The sequence below is a fragment of the Antechinus flavipes genome, chromosome 2 (genome assembly GCF_016432865.1).
Source record: "Antechinus flavipes isolate AdamAnt ecotype Samford, QLD, Australia chromosome 2, AdamAnt_v2, whole genome shotgun sequence".
Lineage (NCBI taxonomy): Eukaryota > Metazoa > Chordata > Mammalia > Dasyuromorphia > Dasyuridae > Antechinus > Antechinus flavipes.
This window is the reverse complement of record NC_067399.1, coordinates 161,148,126-161,168,707: the sequence shown is the minus strand read 5'-3', so window position 1 is coordinate 161,168,707 and position 20,582 is coordinate 161,148,126.

The window sequence follows — 20,582 nt, the reverse complement described above, 5'->3', positions numbered from 1 at the left end:
AGACCCACATGAACGGATGCCAAGTGAAGTGAGCACAACTAGGAAAAGACTGTATATAGCACCAGCAAGACCATTTGATGGTCAACTGTGATAGACTTGGCTCTTCCCAGCAATGAGGTGATTCAAAGTAATTCCAAGAGACCTGGGAAGGAAAAGGTCATCTGCATCCAGAGAACCAGCCATGGAGAATGAATGTGGATTGAAGCATAGTATTTTCACCTCTCTTTCTGTTTGTTTGTTCATCAGTTCTTTCTGTAGCCTACTTCTTATTTCCCAAACTCAGCACTCCATCTTATCTATCTATGACTGAAATGTATTGCTTTCTTACTTCGCCTCTTGGAATCCCCAGCTTTCTTCAAGGTTCAATTTCATTATCAAACTGTGCATACTCTTTGATCCAGCAGTATATCTACTGGGCCTATATCCCAAAGAGATTTTAAAGGAGGGAAAGGGACCCACATGTACAAAAATGTTTGTGGCAGCCCTCTTTGCAGTGGTTAGAAACTAGAAACTGTGTGGATGCCCATCAGTTGGAGAATGGCTGAATAAGTTATGGTATATGAATGTTATGGAATATTATTGTTCTGTAAGAAATGACCAGCAGGATGATTTCAGAAAAGCCTGGAGAGACTTACATGAAATAATGCTGAGTGAAATGAGCAGAACCAAGAGATCACTGTACACAGCAACAACAATATTATATGACAATCAATTCTGATGGATGTGACTCTTTCCAACAATGAGATGATTGAAGCCAGTTTCAATGATCTCGTGATAAAGAGAGCTATCTACACCAAGAGAGATGACTGTGGGAACTGAGTATGGATCATAACAGCATTTTCACTCTTTTTGTTGTTGTTCGTTTGCATTTTGTTTTCTTATTCATTTTCTTTCTTTTTTGATCTGATCTTTCTTGTGTAGCAAGATGATTGTACACATATATTTACATATATTGGATTTAACATATATTTTAACATGTATAACATATATTGCATTACTTGCCATCTCAGGAAGGGGGTGGGAGAAAGAAGAGGAAAATTTGGAACACAAGACAAGGATCGATGTTGAAAAATTATCCGTGCATATGTTTTGAAAATAAAAATCTTTAATAATTTTTAAAGAATTGAAAAAAACGTTCAATTTCTTTTTTGCTGAGGCAACTGGGGTTAAGTGACTTGCCCAGAGTCACACAGGAAGTATCACGTGTCTGAGATCAGATTTGAACTCAAGTCCTCCTGACTTCAGGGCTGGTGATCTATCCACTTCACCATCTAGCTGCCCCCAAAACATTCAATTTCAACTGCTACTTTCTCTGTGAAGCTTTCTCAGATTTTTTTGGCTATTTCTCTGACCTGCCTTCTCAAATGATCTATTTATTGATCTGTAGACATATATGTCTCTAGGAGAAGAGAATCTTCTTAAGAAAGAATTATTTCCTATATTTTTTGCCTATATTTTTCTAGTACCTAGCATATAGATTAAAAGCTAGAAAGGATCTCAGAGGTTCTCAGTCCAATCCTGTTTTCCTAAGACAATTTCAAATGGAAGAGATTCCATTTTCTGGCATGTTGCTGGTAGACTGTCCAGATTTCACAGCTGTACAACAACAGCAACAATGGCTTAGGAAGACTCTCAAGATCACCAGAGAAGATAATGTACCAGACACTGAGGTCCTTTCTTGAGTTCAACTGTCAAGCATTCAAACTACTGTACATAGCCCAAAATGCCAAACGTACATTTAATTAAAAGACTACTGGATGGAGAACTCACACCAGGCAAGTGTTCATGTGGAGATCAGAAGAAGTGATACAATGACACTCTTAAGGTCTCTAAAGAATTTTAGTATTGATTATGAGACGTAAGAGACACTGGCACAGGACCACCCAGCATGGCATGCCCAAATCAAAGAAGGCACCATGCCCTATGAGCAAAACAGAAATCCAGGAGCACAAAGGAAGCATGAGATGAGCAAATCTAGAGACATCTCCATCCCCAAAGTTCAAACAGACTATTTATGTCTGCCCTGTGGCAGAGCAGAACACTGCTTCAATATTCTGGCTCCAAACTCAATACTTTTCCTATAATACTGCACTCTCTTCTCTCCCCCCACTCCCACCCCCCACATAGTAGGTACTTCATAAATGTTTTCAAATTCAATTGAATGTAACAATTATTTTCTAAGTAATAATTTGCTGGCTTATTACAGTTGTCATTTCCCCCAGGAGACTAGCCTATTGTAATTTGTGAATAAACCACAAAGAGCTAATAAGCAAGGAACACCTTGGCAAATTGGCAACTGGATCAACTCTACCATCTGCATCAATTATCTGACCCTATTGTGAGGCAACCTGACCCAATTTCTGATGGAATTGATGAGCCTGGCCGCTGAGAAAGGAATGAAGGCAGATAACTCTATCACTCTTCTCAAGAGAATTCATTCTTTTTTGTTGTTCTCTTCCTCCCACTTATGCTTTCAAAAGTAAAAGTAAGAATAAAGTTCTATCAGTAGAAGTTCTCTTCAAAACTGTTGAGCCTAAGTTGTGTCCTTAACAATTTTCTGAAAAGTATGTAGAAAGAGATATGTGGTCCTCTTATTTGTCTGAAAGTCACTTCAAGAGCATTTTAAGAATTAGTTTATGCTAATTAGCTTCGATAAACTTCATCAACATTATTGTTATTTGAATCAACAAGCATTTATTAAGCTCCTACTATGTAACAAGCATTGGAGATACAAAGAAAGCCAGAAAACAGTCTCTACTTTCAAGGAGTTCACTGTTTCATGGGGAAGACAATATACAAGCAACTATGTACAAAGAAGATGTATACAGGATATATTGGGGCTAGACTCAGAGGAAAGGCACTAAGATTAAGGAGTACTGAGAAATGCTTCTTCCAGAAGATAGGGCTTTATCTGAAACTTGAAAGAAGGCAGAGAAATGAGGAAGCAGATATGAGGCTGGATCTCCATATCTCACCCAGGCTGGAAGTATGGTAGACACTTATAGATCAGTCCCAAAAGTGACTGGATGGGAAGCTTTACTTTGGTCCATTTTTTCCCATCTGAACTGGTTCATCCCTTCTTAGTAGCTTTCTGCTCCTGAGGACTCCCAAATACACTGCCAGACTTGGTGGAGATGACTAACTAGATAAAGGACTATTGTAGCTCAAACTATCAGGCTCAGTTTACCACCTCAGGGTTCTCAGCAGTCCTTTGTCTGGCTTTTGGTATAATTTAAAAAACCATCCATATTTTCATGGCAATGTTTCAAAATATCAGAGGTTTGGTTAATAAATTTCTATTCTTTTAAAAAGAGAGAAAACACTTCTTTAAAAACCATCACAGTCTCAGTTCCTATGCAAACAGAATTGTAAGGAATACACATAAGCTACCATGTTTAGCTAAATCTCAAGACTTATTCATTTCTGTAGCACCAACTACCTGTGGAATTTTTAGTAAAAGTTTCCCATCAAAACTTAAAGTAAAACAAAACACAGCAAAACAAAACTTTGCAAAGGTCATTTGTTAAATGTGAGGATTATACTTAACCTTGCTTAAAGGTAAATTACCCTCAGTCATAACCCCAGATCTTCTGTTCTACAAAATATAGCATTCCATGATTTACAGTCCTGCAACATAGTAGCTTTTAGATCTTGTGTAATTCTTATTATAGCTCCATGATATTTAAATTGTTTTTTTTTCCTTGTTACGTCTAACATTTTCTCCTTAACCAGAAACTTTGAAATTTGAAATATGATATTCCTGCAAGTTTTCCTCTGGGATCTTTTTTAGGTGTGATTAGTAGTGGGGTTTTTTTTTCTTATCTCTCCTTTGCATTCTTGTTCTAGAATTTCAGGACAATTTTCCTTGTAATTTCTTGTAATATTATATCAAGATTCTTTTTTTTAATCATAATTTTCAGGCAGTCTATTCTTATATTATTTCTCTAGGTCTGTTCTCCAGATCAGTTGTTTTTCTGATGAAATGTTTTACATTCTCTTCTATTTTTTCATTCTTTTGATTTTATTTTATTATTTGTATCTTAGAATGTCATTAGCTTCCCTTTGCCCAATTCTAGTTTTCAAGAAATGATTTTCTTCCTTAAGTTTTTGGTTCTCTGTTTCAAATTGATTGATTTTCTTTTCTTAATTCTCTTGTTTTTCTTCGATTGCTTCCCTTCCCCCCCCCCCCTGTTTTTTTCTTGATCTCTCTTATTTGAATTTTAAAGTTCTTTTAAATTCTCTAACAAATCTATTTGTGCTTGGGATCATTTGACATTTCTCATTTAAAAAGTAGCTTTTTTAGCTCCATTATCTTCCTCTGAACATGAACCAGATTTCTCTAACCCCATAATAGCTATCTATAGTTGGTTTCTTTCTCCTTTGCTTGCTCATTTTTATTTTTATTTCATTTTATTTTTTAGCAGCTATTAGTGTGATTAAGTTCTAATCCTGAGGTATGGGGAATAATGCCCCAAGCCTCAAATCCTTCTTACTGTTTTTCCTGAGGTTTGTCTAGGGGTTCAATTTTGAGTTCTCTTCTCCATTACTAAATCACATCTAGAATCCCCCATCACACTGTCTCACATATGATCTTGTTTTCTGCAGTCCCTCTGGGAGAATGCAAACTACAATTATCCTCTCTTCCCTAGAACTGAAACCAGGGATTCTGCTTTCTTATTAGTACAGGAGGGTCCCATCCCTACTACACTCACAAGATGTTTGCTAGCTCCTTCTCCCTAGCCACTACAACCCAGTTTAAGATGCATCTGATCAGCACAGCTATGTATGGTGTCCCTCAATAGCAAAAGGTCCTTTAATTTTTAACTCATCAGTCAAACCACACTGTCTAAAGAAATGAAAGTTTCTAAGGCTGAGGTTGGCTTCTAGTCCCAGCTGTCTCAGGCTTGTCTGTTAATCCTACAGAGTTGAACAGGAGGTGTGTGCACCTCACTCAGGCCAAATCTCTGTCCTCTAGAGATCAGGTCTTTCCTTTAGGTCTTAGGAGAACAACTATTTTACTCTGTTTTTGTTTATTTTTTCTGTTCTACATTCCTTCTGAGGCAATGTTCTTTTTCTGTGAAGGAAATCTGGATAGCCAAAAGTTTTCTGACCTACTCTGCAATCTTCCCAGAATCTTCCCCATTCCATTTAATGTTAATACATAGAATTGTGTCTTTAAATCAGTAACAAATGCACCTCACATAGCACTATAAGTTGTTAAAATTTTTTAAATCTACTACAGTTGTTATAAAAAGAGAAATCATTGCTGTTTCTGGTCATACAATAAGCTATTAGTTGTAAGCACAGCTGGTTCTGCCAAGAACAGCAGGAACAGTGGTTTACTGTGTAAAAATGGACTTGAGAGTTGAAGGAGCCAGAGAGAAGAGAACACAGCTGAAATTCTTGATGTGGTCAAGAAAAAAAACCAAAATCTCTTTGCATGTGACTGAACTTTCTGTCAGGTTGGTACAAAGGATTTAACTATCACTTCTGTTGATAGGTTCCAATGAATCTAGCTGACCATCCACATTTTAGCAGCTGAGCAAAATTTTCACCAGTTCTTATCATTACTGTATTGAAGAAGTCTGATGTAAGGTTAAATATTTCAGGTCATAATTTCAATAAAATGTAATTGTGCTTCCTTGTGACCTAATTTCTTTTAGACACTGCCCATCAATTTTTCAGGTCATGAACCTAGGTAATCTAATCTACATGTTTCATAAGGAAAGTAGACTACATATTTATAATGAAAAGGCAAAGAAAAGGCATTGAAGTACTTCTATTTTTTCATATAGAGAAAATGAGGTAAGTAATAAAGCAAGAGATTTTGAAATTGTTATTAAGAATGTATTAAGTTGAAAACATATTTATAAAGGAAATAAAAAACTTTTTTTAAATAACTTTTATTGATAGAACCCATGCCAGGGTAATTTTTTTTTTTTACAGCATTATCCCTTGCATTCAATTTTTCCCCTCCCTCCCTCTACCTTCTCCCCTAGATGGCAAGCAGTCCTTTACATGTTGAATAGTTACAGTATATTCTAGATACAATATATGTGTGCAGAACTCAACAGTTTTCTTGTTGCACAGGGAGAATTGAATTCAGAAGGTAGAAATAACCTGGGAAGAAAAACAAAAATGCAAGCAGTTTATATTCATTTCCCAGTGTTCTTTCTTTGGGTGTAGCTGCTTCTGTCCATCATTGATCTGAATTAACTCTCTTTATTGAAGAGATCCACTTCCATCAGAATATATCCTCAAACAGTATCGTTGTTGAGGTATATAATGATCTCCTGGTTCTGCTTGTTTCACTTAGCATCAGTTCATGTAAGTCTCACCAGTCCTCTCTGTATTCATCCTGCTGGTCATTCCTTACAGAACAATAACAGGGAAATAAAAAATTTTATATTACAGTGTTAAAAACTACTATCTCTCTTTGAAATTTGACAAATATCACACATCTCTTTATTGTACTAAGGGAAAACCCACCAAAAAAAGAAGCTGAACTAAGAGAATATACCAGAATTCAGAAATAGCACAGATTTAGGACAAAACTGCTAAGTTCAAGACATTCTCACACATCTAGTCAGGTAGCAGAACTCCAAACATGTGTAACCTCTGATAATTCCAACAAAAAGTCCAATTTACTACATCTTTTGATCATTTGGACTTTTTGAATGATTGATGGTTCTCTTAAACAACAGATCTGCATGGGTCCCCTCTCTCCTCAGATGTCTCATACTTTTCTTGAAGCCCTCAAAGGAGAAGTCTGCATTTCTGATTCTACTTATAATATTGTTGAGATTTCTCTTCTTATCATTTGCTTCTTTGCAAATTCTACTCATTGATCCTATTGGTTCTACTCTCTAAGACCTAAGTGGAACACATCTAACCCTTCTTCCATGTGACAGTCCTTCAGATACATAGACAGCTACCATGTTCCAACACTATTTTCCAGGTTTAACATTTCCTCATTTCTTCAAATAATCTCCCTATGATATAAACTTGAAGTCCTCTATCCCCATGTGCATGAGAAGTTGCATGCCTCTGAAAGCCAGCTTATCAATATATTTTCTAAAACACGTCACCCAAAATTAAACACAGTACTTTAGAGGAGTGCATCTATGATTTTACTGGTAATGGTAACTTCCCAGTAAGGAAATGCCTTCCATCAATATAGGTCAGCATCCTTCTCTGCAACTTATTGTCTCAACTTCTGCCCAAAGCTTGAGAGGTTGTGATTTACCCAGTGTTACAAAGCTGGCATATGTCAAAGGTGAGACTTGAGCCCAAGTCTTATATATGTAGATGTTGTGTCCTCTGATGAAGTGTTCCTTGGAGGGTTTAATTTCATTTTTGTCTTTGTGTCTCAGTACAAGCACTGTCTTAGTTAGAACTTAATAAACGCTTGATTCATTCATATTGAGCTTGTAGTCCTCAAAAACTGTATCTTTTTCAGATAAACTGCTATCTAGCCATGACTACCACAGTATACATTTGTGGATACCATTTTTTTTTTAACCCAAATGTACAGCTTGATATTTATCCCTATCAAGTGTGGTCTCATTTGATTCAGACTTGTGTTATAGCCTATTGAAATTTTCTGGGATCCTGTCCCAAAGCATCCAACGTTTTAACCATCCCTCCTAGTTTCATGTCATTCCCAAATATAATAAGCATGCCATCTAATCCTTTATCACAATAAATGATAAAAATATTAAACAGAATAAGAAGACTAAATCCTTGCAACATGCCACTAAAGACTTTCTGCCAACTTGATTTTGCAACCAATTGCAAAGACCTCTAATGCTATGTTCCCTATGTAATAGGGATAAATAACAACTTCCCATCTTTTTCAAAAGAATAGTATGAAATACTGTCACATGTTTTGCTAAAACCTAAAGAGTTTGAATCTTTGGAGAAAGATATTGCTTCATTAATCCTCACTCCCAAAATGGGAAGAAAGGTTAGTTTTAATAGATATTTTCTTATCCTGTTAAGTTTTTTTGTGATTACCATTTCCTTTTTTTTTTTTTTTTTGGTTCTAATTTGACTATTTTTAATAATACATTTTAGAACTTTGTGAGAAATCAAAGTCAATCTCACTACAGTTTGCAAATTCTCTTTTTTCTTTTTCTTTTTGGTAGGAGTAACTAGAAAGGAGCCTTTGTACTTTGCCAGTTTGTAGTATCTCTCCCATCCTCTGATTTTCAGATATCACTGGCAATGGTTTAGCAATCATATCAACTAGTTCTTCTTGTATTTAAGAATATAATTCATCTAGGTCAAATGACTTGAATTCTATAAAGGCAGTCAGATGCTCTTACTATGTTTTTATTTCAGAAATTTTTTTTAAACCCTACTTCCCATTCTGGCTCTTCAATTATAAGGTATAACCATGTTATATTCCAATCATGGATATCAGTTCATCAAGTCTCAGTGATCCCTATCCCATTGGCCTCTTTGCATTAGGACTTCAAATTCATCTTGCTTTTTTCTCCCTATACTTTGTGCATTTGCAGATGGTCAAACTACAAACTCTATTTTGGATTTTGTTTCCTAAACTTCTAGGCATCTCATTGGTCCTATTCTTATTACTAAATTGTAACTATCAAACTTGCAACTGTAATTTTATAAATTGTAATACAATATGATGCTGAAAATATGGATTGGATTCAGGTTGTAAAGAGTTCTTACAATAGAAGAGCTTATTTTTGATTGTAGAGGGCAAACTGTGAATTAAGCTTGGCCACTCTTCAAATGACAGACATACAATTTACTAGAAGCCTACATAATAGAAGCAGCTAAGTAGAACAGTAGCAAGAGTGCTTAACCTTGAATGAGGAAGACCAGAGTTTAAATATGACCTCACACACTTACTAGCTATGTGATCCTGGACAAATAATCATTTAACCTCATCTGTAAAATGGGGATAAGAATACCACCTACCACCCATGGTTATTGTGAGATATTTGGAAAGTGGTTAGAATAGAATCTGAAATACAGTAAGCACTTAATCATGCCTGTGTCCTTCATTTCTTCCTTTTCAGTTAGATGGGGCTCCTAGAGTTTGCACTGAACTAGTATAGGTTTCAAAGATCCGGAGCAGGCATCTTAATTGTTTTGTATCAGGGCTCCCTAACATAGAATTCTGGTGAATCCTATGAATCTTGTTTTTACAAAAATGTTTTTAAATTCATAAAATATATAGGATTTCAAAGGAAACTAAATTATATTGAAATATAATCATCAGCATATTTTTGAAAAATCAGTGGACCCCAGGATAAGAACTCCTGACTTAAGGTTATCTGCATGCTGTAATGAGGAATCACTGACAAACAACTTAAAATTTTTTCCTAAATGTATACTTTTTGAATTTTAGAAATATCTGCTTTCTAAAGCAATCTTTTACACTGGTGTGGCAAGTTTTGAGATAATTGGAAATAAAAAAAATTGACACAAATATGGTGCTTTTAAGATTTGAAGGCATGAACTAGTTCTAGCACATCCCTGAGGTATTCATCATAGAGTATTTAACAGAGGACATGAAGACTGGGCAAGATGTGATAGATGGAGGCAGCCTCAGACACTTAACACTTACTAGGTATATGACCTTGGACAAGTCATCTTTTGTTAACTGAGTGGACAAATGCTTCATTTCTGAAGCATACCCAGTCTACAATTGACTCGCATCTGAGCCAATGAATAGTTAAAACATCTCCCTTTTCCTCCCTGGTGGGCTTCTTTCTCTAAAGGGACCTTGTTCAGTCACATAGACTTCTAATTCAATTCTGCTAAGTCCTCAGGTCAAGAAGAAAGCATTTAAGTTAGGGAGTCAAATAACTTTCCTCTCTGGTGAATCATATTATCCTCCGGGAAAATCTTCCTAACTATTTTGCATGGACCCATCTCTGAATGGAGTCTCTAGAGTTAAATCACCAGAGCAGGGTTTTATTTTCCTGGGGACCTGTGCGATCCTCCTGACTGTATAACTCTGATATCTGTCCATCCCAAGGGTAAAAATACTACTCTGGGCAGTACTGTACACTAGGTATACACTTGTCAACTCTCAGTTAACAAAAGAAGGTCTACTTAGTCAAATCATGAAAAGGATATTCAGCAAGGATGCAGTTAGTTCACATATAAAACCACTTTCATTTTCATATGAAAACATAATATTGCATATGATTGTATATAGGATATCCACTAAATCTGGATACTGACTCTTTATAGGTTGGCCTTTTATGGAAGGCCCATGAATGATGCAAAATCTTTGTCTCTTGTACCAATTAAGTTCAGGGACAACTTCCCTGCCTTTTAGGAGAAAAAAATAATTGTATATTCTGCATGGTAGTTATTACTCTCCTCTCTCAGTTTCTGTCTGTCTATCTCTCTTGTATTACAGAAATTATGAGTGAGTTTATATTATTATATTCTCTAAAATTCCACTTAAAAGGTCTTATGTTCATTGTAATTCAAACATTCTTTGAACTAGATCATTTCCTCCTAAGAATGTTGGATGGATTTTGCTGCCCCTAACTTTCAGCACCAATAATTTCAGGAAAGGAACTCCACATATAAAAGTAGAATCATAATTTTGGTTTCCATATTTTTTAAAGGGGCTAAAGCTACCAACTTGAAGAAAACCTTCAACCTAAGTAGTAACTATTGTTTAAAACATAAAAGCCCTCACTATAATTGCCAAATAAAACAGAAGATCCAAACATTTATCTAATAGGATTCAACAATCACAGAAAAAGCTTCTGCCTAAAGGTAAACAAGTGCAAATTTGATTAGACATTTTGACTTCAGTAAATTTCCTTCAAGATCTGATCTAAACTACAGTGACAACATAAAAATACAAATATGTAGCATTTGGAATTCACCCACTATTGTAACTATAGTCATACTGTAATTGAAACTATACTGTGTGTTTTGATTGGGTGTTATAACATCAGGAAGACTGCTGAGCCATATTTGTCACTTGAGAAAGAACCACAAGTCATAATATAACTGTACAAAGTAGCTGGTTGCACCTTCATGTACATTTCTTTTCTTGGTTCACTGACAACTGGGGGGGATGAATTTATAGCCATTTATCAGATTGCAACACACCCTATTCTACAAACTTTTTTCAAAAAGCATGCAAAATCAAATCATGGCTCACTGAGTAGTTGCAAGAAGTAGCCTTCCTACAAAATATCCCAGAACTCTTTAGGTGAGTCAGTCTTTAGTTATAAAGGAAAGGAAAGCTTTAATGTCAGGTTTAAAAGGAGGAAGTGACTCACTAGCTCCAAGGGTGGGAGGGAGTTTTCCACATGAAAGGGGTAATATAAATGAATAAGCTTCTACTTCCAGCAAAGGAAAATCACTGGGGAGAAGAATTTAAAGGAGAAGAAAGGGCGCCACAAAAGTCAGCAGTAGGAAAATTATAGCCAGGTGTAATGTTTGTCATTGGTACTTATGTTAGGATATGCCAATCCAGAACTGCAGAAGCTGATTCTTTCTTCCAGGGGAATGGAAGCCTTGTAGGAACAAGTCTGCTAAGGAGTGTGTGTGTGTGTGTGTGTGTGTGTGTGTGTGTACCTATTCACATGTTTGTGTAGGTTGGAGAAGATATGTATATCAAGACAAGTAAATAGGCATTTATTAAGGGTCTACTGTATTCCAGACACTTGGTTAAGTGGTGGGGATATAAAACAAAAACAAAAAGGAAAAAGACAGTCCTTTTTTTCAAGGAGCTCACAATGGAGTCTAAGGAACATAACATGCAAATAATTATGTGTCACCAAGATACATATACAATCAATTGGAGATAATTAACTGAAGGAGGGCATTAACATTGAGAGGAATTTGGAAGGCCTTTTTGTAGAAGGTGGCAGTTTAATGGGACTTGAAAAAAGCCATGGAAGCCTGGAGGCAGAGATAGAGAGGGAGAGAATTCCAGAATTCCAAGTATGGAAGTTAGCCAAAGAAGATGCCTTGGAGTGAGAAGATGGAGTGTCTTGTGTGAGGAATGGCAAGGAGACAATGGGAGTAGGAATAGGGTGGGATGTGGAGTAAAACATGAGATGATTAGAAAGGCAGGAGGAGCCAGGTTACAAAGATCTTTGTAGATCTTTGAAGATCAGTTTTTTACTTTTTCTTGGAGTTGAGTGAATAGGGCAGTGACTTAGTCAAACAGATCTGCACCTTAGGAAATTTGACAGTGTGTACATCTTTTTTTTTTTTTTAATTTTAATTTATTTAACTTAATTTTTTTTTTTACAAGACAGCAAGGGTTATGATTACACTGGTTCACACATCTAGTAAATATCAAGTGTTTAAGGCCTGATTTGAACTGAAGCCCTCCTGACTCCAGGGTCAGTGTTCTATTGTAGCACCTAGTTGTCCCAATATATACATATTTATGTTTAAACCTCATAATGTCTTACAAATCTAGATTTTAGTATCTGTTTCAGGACTTCCAAAATGAGGCATCCCAACAATCACTAATAAGGATTTTATAGGTAATAAAAAATAGTGGAAATAGCACTGATCCAAGGCTTAGCTATATTATTTAAATTGGGGGAGTCAGTTTACCTCTATGATCTTCAATTTTTTTTTACTGTAAAATAGGAATTATAATGACTGCTTATTTACATCACAGGGTTGTCATAAGAATCAAATTATATATTCTATCTGAAAGCAATTTGCAAATTTATAAAGCAATTTATAAATCCTTTCCCAGAATCTCTTCGATAAAGAGAGCTAATTCAGTTTCAATAGATCAAAGATGGACAGAAGCAGCTACACCCAAAGAAAGAACACTGGGAAATGAATATAAACTGCTTGCATTTTTGTTTTTCTTCCCAGGTTATTTATACCTTCTGAATTCAGTTCTCCCTGTGCAACAAGAAAACTGTTTGGTTCTGCACACATATATTGTATCTAGGATATACTGTAACCTATTCAACATGTAAAGGACTGCTTGCCATCTGGGGGAGGGGGTGGAGAGAGAGAGGGGAAAAATCGGAACAGAAGTGAATGCAAGGGATAATGCTGTAAAAAAATTACCCTGGTATGGATTCTATTAATAAAAAGTTATTTTAAAAAATCCTTTTCCAAAATAAATTATTAATTTCTAGTGTATTATCCTCTCTGGGTTTATTCTCACATATACATTGCCAAGTTAGGTACCCAGAGGGCAGCTGACTATTAGCCCACTCAGAATTCTAGGAGTAACCTCACCAACCCCTATCCTGAATACTATTATTAATCATCCAGTGGAATATTGACTTCTAGAAATGGTTCTTACTGAGAAAGTATAAGAACAATAGTGACAAAATCATTCTCCTAATATAGAGCAAACTTTCCTCTTGTGAACAAAAGGGTTCAAACTTAAGGTGAAATGGTGGTATAGAGAACATGAGCAGTTAAATGCTACTTTCAGATTCCAGGTCTTTAGAAGTCCTTGTCTTTCTTCATAAAGTTCTTATAACAGTTCCTGAATTCTCTGCTGAGAACCTGAGAATCTGGTCAGTGCCAGGAGGACCTTTGGGGTCTCTGATTGCCTGGTCACTGGTTGTGCCTTTCTCAGAATTCTAAATTACCAAAGATCAGAAAAGAATAAACACAAAAGACAAAGAAGTGGGCATGTACTCACAAATATGTGGCAATCATGTAAGAAACAGGGCAGTTGCTCTTCCATGAGTGATTACTCTTTCCAATTCTGTAGGCAAGGTAGTCACAGCATAATACCAATCCTTCACTTACACATGGCTGGAGATAGGCTTCCCCAAGTTCTATGGGTTTCATCAGAACCAGGCAGGAACTGTTTGTACATGTTCTGTAAAAGCCATGCACAAGCCCAGCCTGAGTGACTCCATGTTTAAACCTTGCTTAATCTTTGGGTATGTGCACAGCCAGCTTGTAGGAGATGGTGGCCTTGTGCAGGAGATGAGGAAAAGCTGAGGTGGCACAAAATCCATTTCTTCACACATGTACCAAGCAACTTTTTTCTCTTCCTTTCTTTTTTTTTCACCCTTATAAGAAGTTATTTACTTCTATCTATAAAAACTGTGGAAGATTTAAAATTGATGCTGGCTACACCTGCTTGCTACCTTGATGTGCTAATAATACACCTCTGTTTTACTTTCTGAAATTGCCTCATTGATCAGGGCTAGACCCAAACCAAGATTTCTCTTAACACCTATATCCATGAATTACTGTCTGGTTCTCGAAGAAAGGCAGAGCAAAACATGCTCTAAAGACTGGGCTTGCATTGGCTAGTCCAATTTCTTGTTTTTTAAAAGATGCTTGGAGAGGTTAGATGACTTGCACAATGTCTGGCACATTAAATTTTTAATAAATTCTTTTTGATTGATTACTCAAGGTCAAGCTACTAAACAGCTAATAAAAAGCAGAGTTGGAACTAGAATTTAGGTATGCTATGCTTTTCATTGAATGAGTATAGAAATACTATGACTATTAGTGATGTGATTAAAATTCCCTACTAAAGGTTCCTCGAAATAAACATGAAACTTATTGCCACCTGGCCATCTGTTCTTAATAAGGCCTTGCCCTAATGTACTCTGAATCCTCCCTCCATAAAGAGCTCAATTTCTTCTTCCTTCTTCAGTTTGAAAGTAAAACTAGGATAGAAGCCATAATAGCCTCTATAAAGTTTTTTTTTAAATTCATATTCAGAATTTAAAATCCATATATGTTAAGCATAATTCTTTTAAAGGAGTTTTTTGGGGTGCTATTATTCTTCCTTTAAAATTGAAGTTCCACTTAATTATTGAACAATAAGTCTCTTATCATATTAAAAATGTAAATCACTAGCTATATCAAATCATTAGGGTACAGTAAAATCTTGGTAATTTGCCATCCAACTTCCATGTGGAATTCTGACAATTTCAAAAGGAAATTCTGACAATTCCAAAGCCAAAGGACTTTGTACAAGTTCATTTTTAAAAGATGGATTATTTTAAAATCTTAGTAGAGTTTGTTACTTAAAAATATATTCTTAACTTAGAAGAATTTTATTTCAGACCTTTAAGATGATAGTTGGAAATAAACCTTACTACACAATGAATTCTTTCAAATAGATTGTGCAGGAATTCTACCTGGCAAAATATTAGCCTTTCTTAAATACTGAAACTGAAAGTAATACAATTATTTCTTTAAAAATATTTTGCAATGGTAGAAGGGAGGAAAAGAAGAAAAAATCTTCCTCCCAGGCTGATGGTAAGAGAAAATCTCTTACAACACACGCATGTCATACACACACAGAATGCTAATATGTAAAAGACAGAAAGAGAAGGGAAAGAAGGAAGAGAGAGAAAGAAAAAACAAAGTCCTAATAGTCGAGACTATCCCAAAATTCTGGAACTGTGAAGAAAGGTCCTTGATACTTCTTAGTCAGTAGGAAGATGCATATTAAAAGTTATGGGGAATCTAACTCACTTTCTCAAGTTACTGATTATGTCAGTGCTGCCTCCAGGGCTAAAGGATTCCTGGCACTAAACTAAGAAGCTCATCTAGATCACAGGGAATTTATTACCAAATCTCACTTTGGATATGGTTTCTCATAGTCTACTGTAGAAATTGTTTGTGAAATGAAAACAAAATGTTTGAAGGATCACCTGGTGTTCTTGGATCATATAACATTTGTATTTGATGTTTCCTGCATTGTTACTTTTGGACCTTTGGATTTCTTTAATTTTGTTTTAAAGAAGTGAATCTAAAATCTCAAATGGATCTTGTTCTAAAAAAAAAAAAAGAAAAGAAAAGAAAAGAAAAAAGAAAAAATGTTCTGCAATTTATTAGTTCATTGAGTGAGTCTGCATAATGGATATTTAATCATCATTGTCCTCACTCTTCTGCAGGATGCACTAGCAACCTCCCCTATCATACATACTCTACCTCCTCATCCTGAAGCTTCATTCTAGTCCTGGAACTCCTGCTTTCAAAGTAACCTCTACTCTTGTAGCTTCTGCCTCTGATTAGATGGCTTCTCTTGGAATCTCTATTTAAAGAGGTGACCCAGGCTAGCCATGTCTCGTTCCTCCCCAGGCTACAATTTGTCCGTCCTCTACCATGCCCCCTCACTGGGTACCTCCACCCCTTTCAGTTTTCTTTTATGTGGTGCCTTCCCCCATTAAAATGTAAAGTCCTTTGAAGTTGAAGACTTTCTATTAGCAAATAGCCAGCTTGTAGAGTAGACAGACAGGTGGGCCTGGAGTCAGGAAGCCCTGGGTTTCAATCCCACCTCTGACACTAATTGTATGATTCTGGGCAAATCACTTTACCTTAGTCTGCTCACCTGTAAAATGGGGGACAATTTCACAATAGCATCTATCTCCTAGGATTGTTATGAGAATCAGATGAAATAATAATTGTAAAGTACAGGGCTTGGCATATTGTAGGTGACAATATTATGCATATTTACATTCCCAGTGCTTGCTACATAGTAAATGTGTAATAAATACAAGTTAAATGATTGTGGAAAAAATACTCAGAGCTTCAGGTACAATGAACAATTCATATCCTGTTTCTTGGTTCTCACACTGTTTTTGTCTTATTGTTGTTTAGATATCAGAAAGGCATTGAAAGTGAGGATGGGATGGATATGTGTAAAAGACTGCCTTAGTGTGTGGGCAATGATTGAAATCACCCAACAGCTGAGGTAGATCAGAGCTATTTTTCCTTAAACTTCATTTTAAAAACAGCACATTTTCTAGTCTATGAAATATAATGAAGTACATTTTTTCAGATTGCAAGTAGGAAAAACAGGGGAAAGAAGCTTTGTTTTTTTTTTAATTACTTTTCTTTTACTGCTTTTTTCCTAAAAGAAAAATAATCTATTTGTATATTCCAAGCATGCCACAAGCTATAAAAAATTTTATTCCAAGTGCATTAATTTTTCTTCCCTTTTTACTGCTTAGCAAAAAACTGTGCTTGATTTGTCTTTCCAGAATAGGCTTTAGCTATGCCAGAGGAAAGCAACTGCAGCTTCTCAAGTGGGAAGGAAGAAGATCCCAAATCCTACTGGAATATGTGATAGTTATGGTAAGGTTGATAGGCTTGAGGGGGACATTTAAAATTTTAGGGACAGATTTATAATGCCCTATCAAGGAATCCTTTCAGGTCCTTAAATAAAACAAATAGTACTTTTGTCACTGAATCACAGAATGGCAGAATTGAAATGAATATTGGTGACCATTTAATCCAACATATACATGAATCCCCTCTATAATATGTCTGACAAGTATTCATCCAGCTTTTATTATCTAAAAATACTGCTAGTGTTTACATTAAATTAAAAAGGTTTTATACAAATAAAACCAAAATAGCAAGATTAAAAGAAAAACAGAAAATTGGAGGGGGGGGAGGAAGATTTATAGATAGTTTCTTAGATAAAAGTCTCATATCTCAAATAAATGGAGAAGTTTGTTAAATTTATAAGAATATGACTCATTCCCCAATTGATGAATGATACAAGGATATGAATAGGCGGTTTTTAGAGGAAGACATCAAAACTATACATAGTTATATGAAATACTCTAAATCAGTACTGATTAGAGAAATGCAAATTAAAACAATTTTGAGATATCATTTCATACCTATAAGATTAGCTAAAATGAAAGAAAAGAAAAATGACAAGCGTCAGAGGGGATGTGGGAAAAAATGGGACACTAATATACTGTTGAAAGAATTGTAAACTAATCCAATCTTTTAAAAAAAATTTATGAAAAAACCAACAAAATAAAAACATTGATTAGTTTGATTAGAATAAGGAAAGGAAAAAAAAAAAAAACAACAAATTACCAGCATCAAAAATGAAAAGAGTAAATTTACCACCACTGAAGAAGGAATTAAAGTAATAATTAGGATCTATTTGCCCAATTATATGCCAATAAATCTGATCATCTAAGTGAAATGCATGAATACTTCCAAAAATATAGATTGCCCAGAAAAAGAGATGAGGAAATAAATTATTTAAATAGTCCCATTTTAGAAAAGGAATTTGAACAAGCTATTAATGAACTCCCTAAGAAAAAAATCTCCAAGGCCAGATGAATTTACAAATAAATTCTACCAAACATTTAAAGAACAATTAATTTCAATATTATATAAATTATTTGGGAAAATAGGAAGGAAAGAAGTCCTACCAATTTCCTTTTATGACACAGATATGGTACTGATACCTAAACCAGAAAGGGCCAAAACAGAGAAAAAAATTATAGACCAATTTTCCTAATGAATATTGATGCAATAATCTTAAATAAAAAATTAGCAAAGAGATTACAGCAATTTATCATGAGGATGCATTATGACCACGTAGGATTTATACCAGGAATGATACAATCTCAGGAAAACTATTAACACAATTGACTTATGTCAATAACCAAACTAATACAAATCATAGGATTATCTCAATAGAAGCAGAAAAAGCATTTGACAAAATACAATACTCATTCCTATTAAAAACACTAGAAAGCATAGGAATAAATGGAGTTTTCCTTAAAATGATAAGTCACACCTCTCTAAAACCATCAGCAAGCATTATATGTAATGAGGATAAACTAGAAGCATTCCCAGTAAAAACAGGAGTGAAACAAGGTTACCTGCTAACACTATTACTACTCAATATTTTACTAGAAATGTTAGCTTCAGCAATAAGAAAAAACAAAACAAAACTAGGAACTATTTGAACACTTTTGACACAAATAAGGTTAGATTTAAACAACTGGAAGAATATTAAGTATTCTGGGTAGGCTGAGCTAATATAGCAAAGGAAGGTAACCTAGCTACTATACTAGACCTTTTAAAACTATCTCATAAGGCAGCAGTCATCAAAACCTTTTGATATTGGCTAAGAAATAAAGTAGTGGATCAGTGGAATAGGTTAGTTTCACAAGACACAATAGTCAATGACTATAGTAATCTAGTGTTTGATAAACTCAAAGACTTCTATTTCTGGCATAAAAGCTCACTATTTTACTAAAATTTGCTGGGAAAACTGGAAAATAGTGTGGTAGAAATTAAGCATTGACCAACACATACCAAGATAAGGTTGAAATGAGTTCATGATTTAGACGTAAAAGGTGGTACTATAAGCAAATTGGGAGAACAAGGGATAATCTACTTCTTAGATTCTGTGGAGAAGAAAGGAATTTATAGCCAAAGAACTAGAAAACATTATAAAAATTTATAGAGATCGAATGTGGATAAAAGTATAGTATTTTTCACCTTTTTTGTTGTTATTACTTACTTGGTTTTCTCCTTTCTTGTGTTTTCCCTCTTTGATCTGATTTTTCTTGTACAGCATGACAAATGCGGAAATATGTTTAGAAGAAATGCACATGTTTATCCTGTATTGGATCACTAGCTGTCTAAGGGAGGAGAATGGAAGGAGGGAGAGAAATTTGGAATACGAGGTTTTGCAAAGATGAATATTGAAACATTTTGAAAACTAAAAAGCCATTATTACAAAAAATTATTTTAATAGTATATTATTTTTACAATTGTAAGTAAAGATGCTTTTCAACATTCATTTTTCTAAGATTTTGAGCTCCAATTTTTTTTTTCTTCTTCTCTCTTTTACCTCCTCCATCTTCAGGAAAGCAAGCAATCTGATATAGATTATTCATGTACAATCAATTTTATGCTTTGATGCACATTCAGTCACTATAATTGTTTCTCTGGATGTGGATGACATTTTCCATCCAAAGTCTATTGGAATTGTCTTGGATCATTCTATTGCTGAGAAGAGCTTAATTCTATCATAGTTGATCCAATCATTTTGAAGAGCAACCTGGAACTATGCTCCAAAAGTTATAAAACTGTATAAACCCTTTGACCCAGCAATATCACTAATCAGTCTATTACCCAAGGTGATCAGAGAAAAAAAAAAAGGAAATAACCTATATGTTCTAAAATATTTACAGCAGCTCTCTTTGGGGTGGCAAAGAACTGGACATTGAGGGGATTCCCATCAATTGGGGAATGGCTAAACAAATTATGGTATTATGGTTGTGATGGAATATTGTGTGCTATAAAAAATGAGCAAGGTGATTTTAGATTTGCATGAAATAATGACTGGTAAAATGAATAGAACCAAGAACGCATTGGAAACAGTAACAATATTGCTTAAAGAATAACAATGAATAACTAATATATTCAGAGTATTATAAAAATTTAAATAAGCTACAAAGGACCTATGAAGGAAGATGCTATCTACTTCTAGAGAAAGAAGTGTGCATAGTTTCACATATATATGTATGGTGACCTCCTTTAGTGTGAGGTGGGGTTGGAGAGAGACAACATAGAATGTAAAATGTAATAAAAAATGCAAAAAATTAAAAAATTACCTCCAGAGAGAAGAAACTGTCTCAAATCAGTCCATTCCACCTTTGGACTACTCAAATTATTAGGAAATGTCCCTTACATCAAGTCAAAATGTGCCTCTTTACAACTTCTACCCAATGCTAGTCACTGTGGGCGACTTGATTATCAAATAGAATTGAGGTGATGTAGAATGTAAATTTTTCTTTTTTCTCTTTTTTTTGGAGGGGGGTGGGATGAGGTAAAAT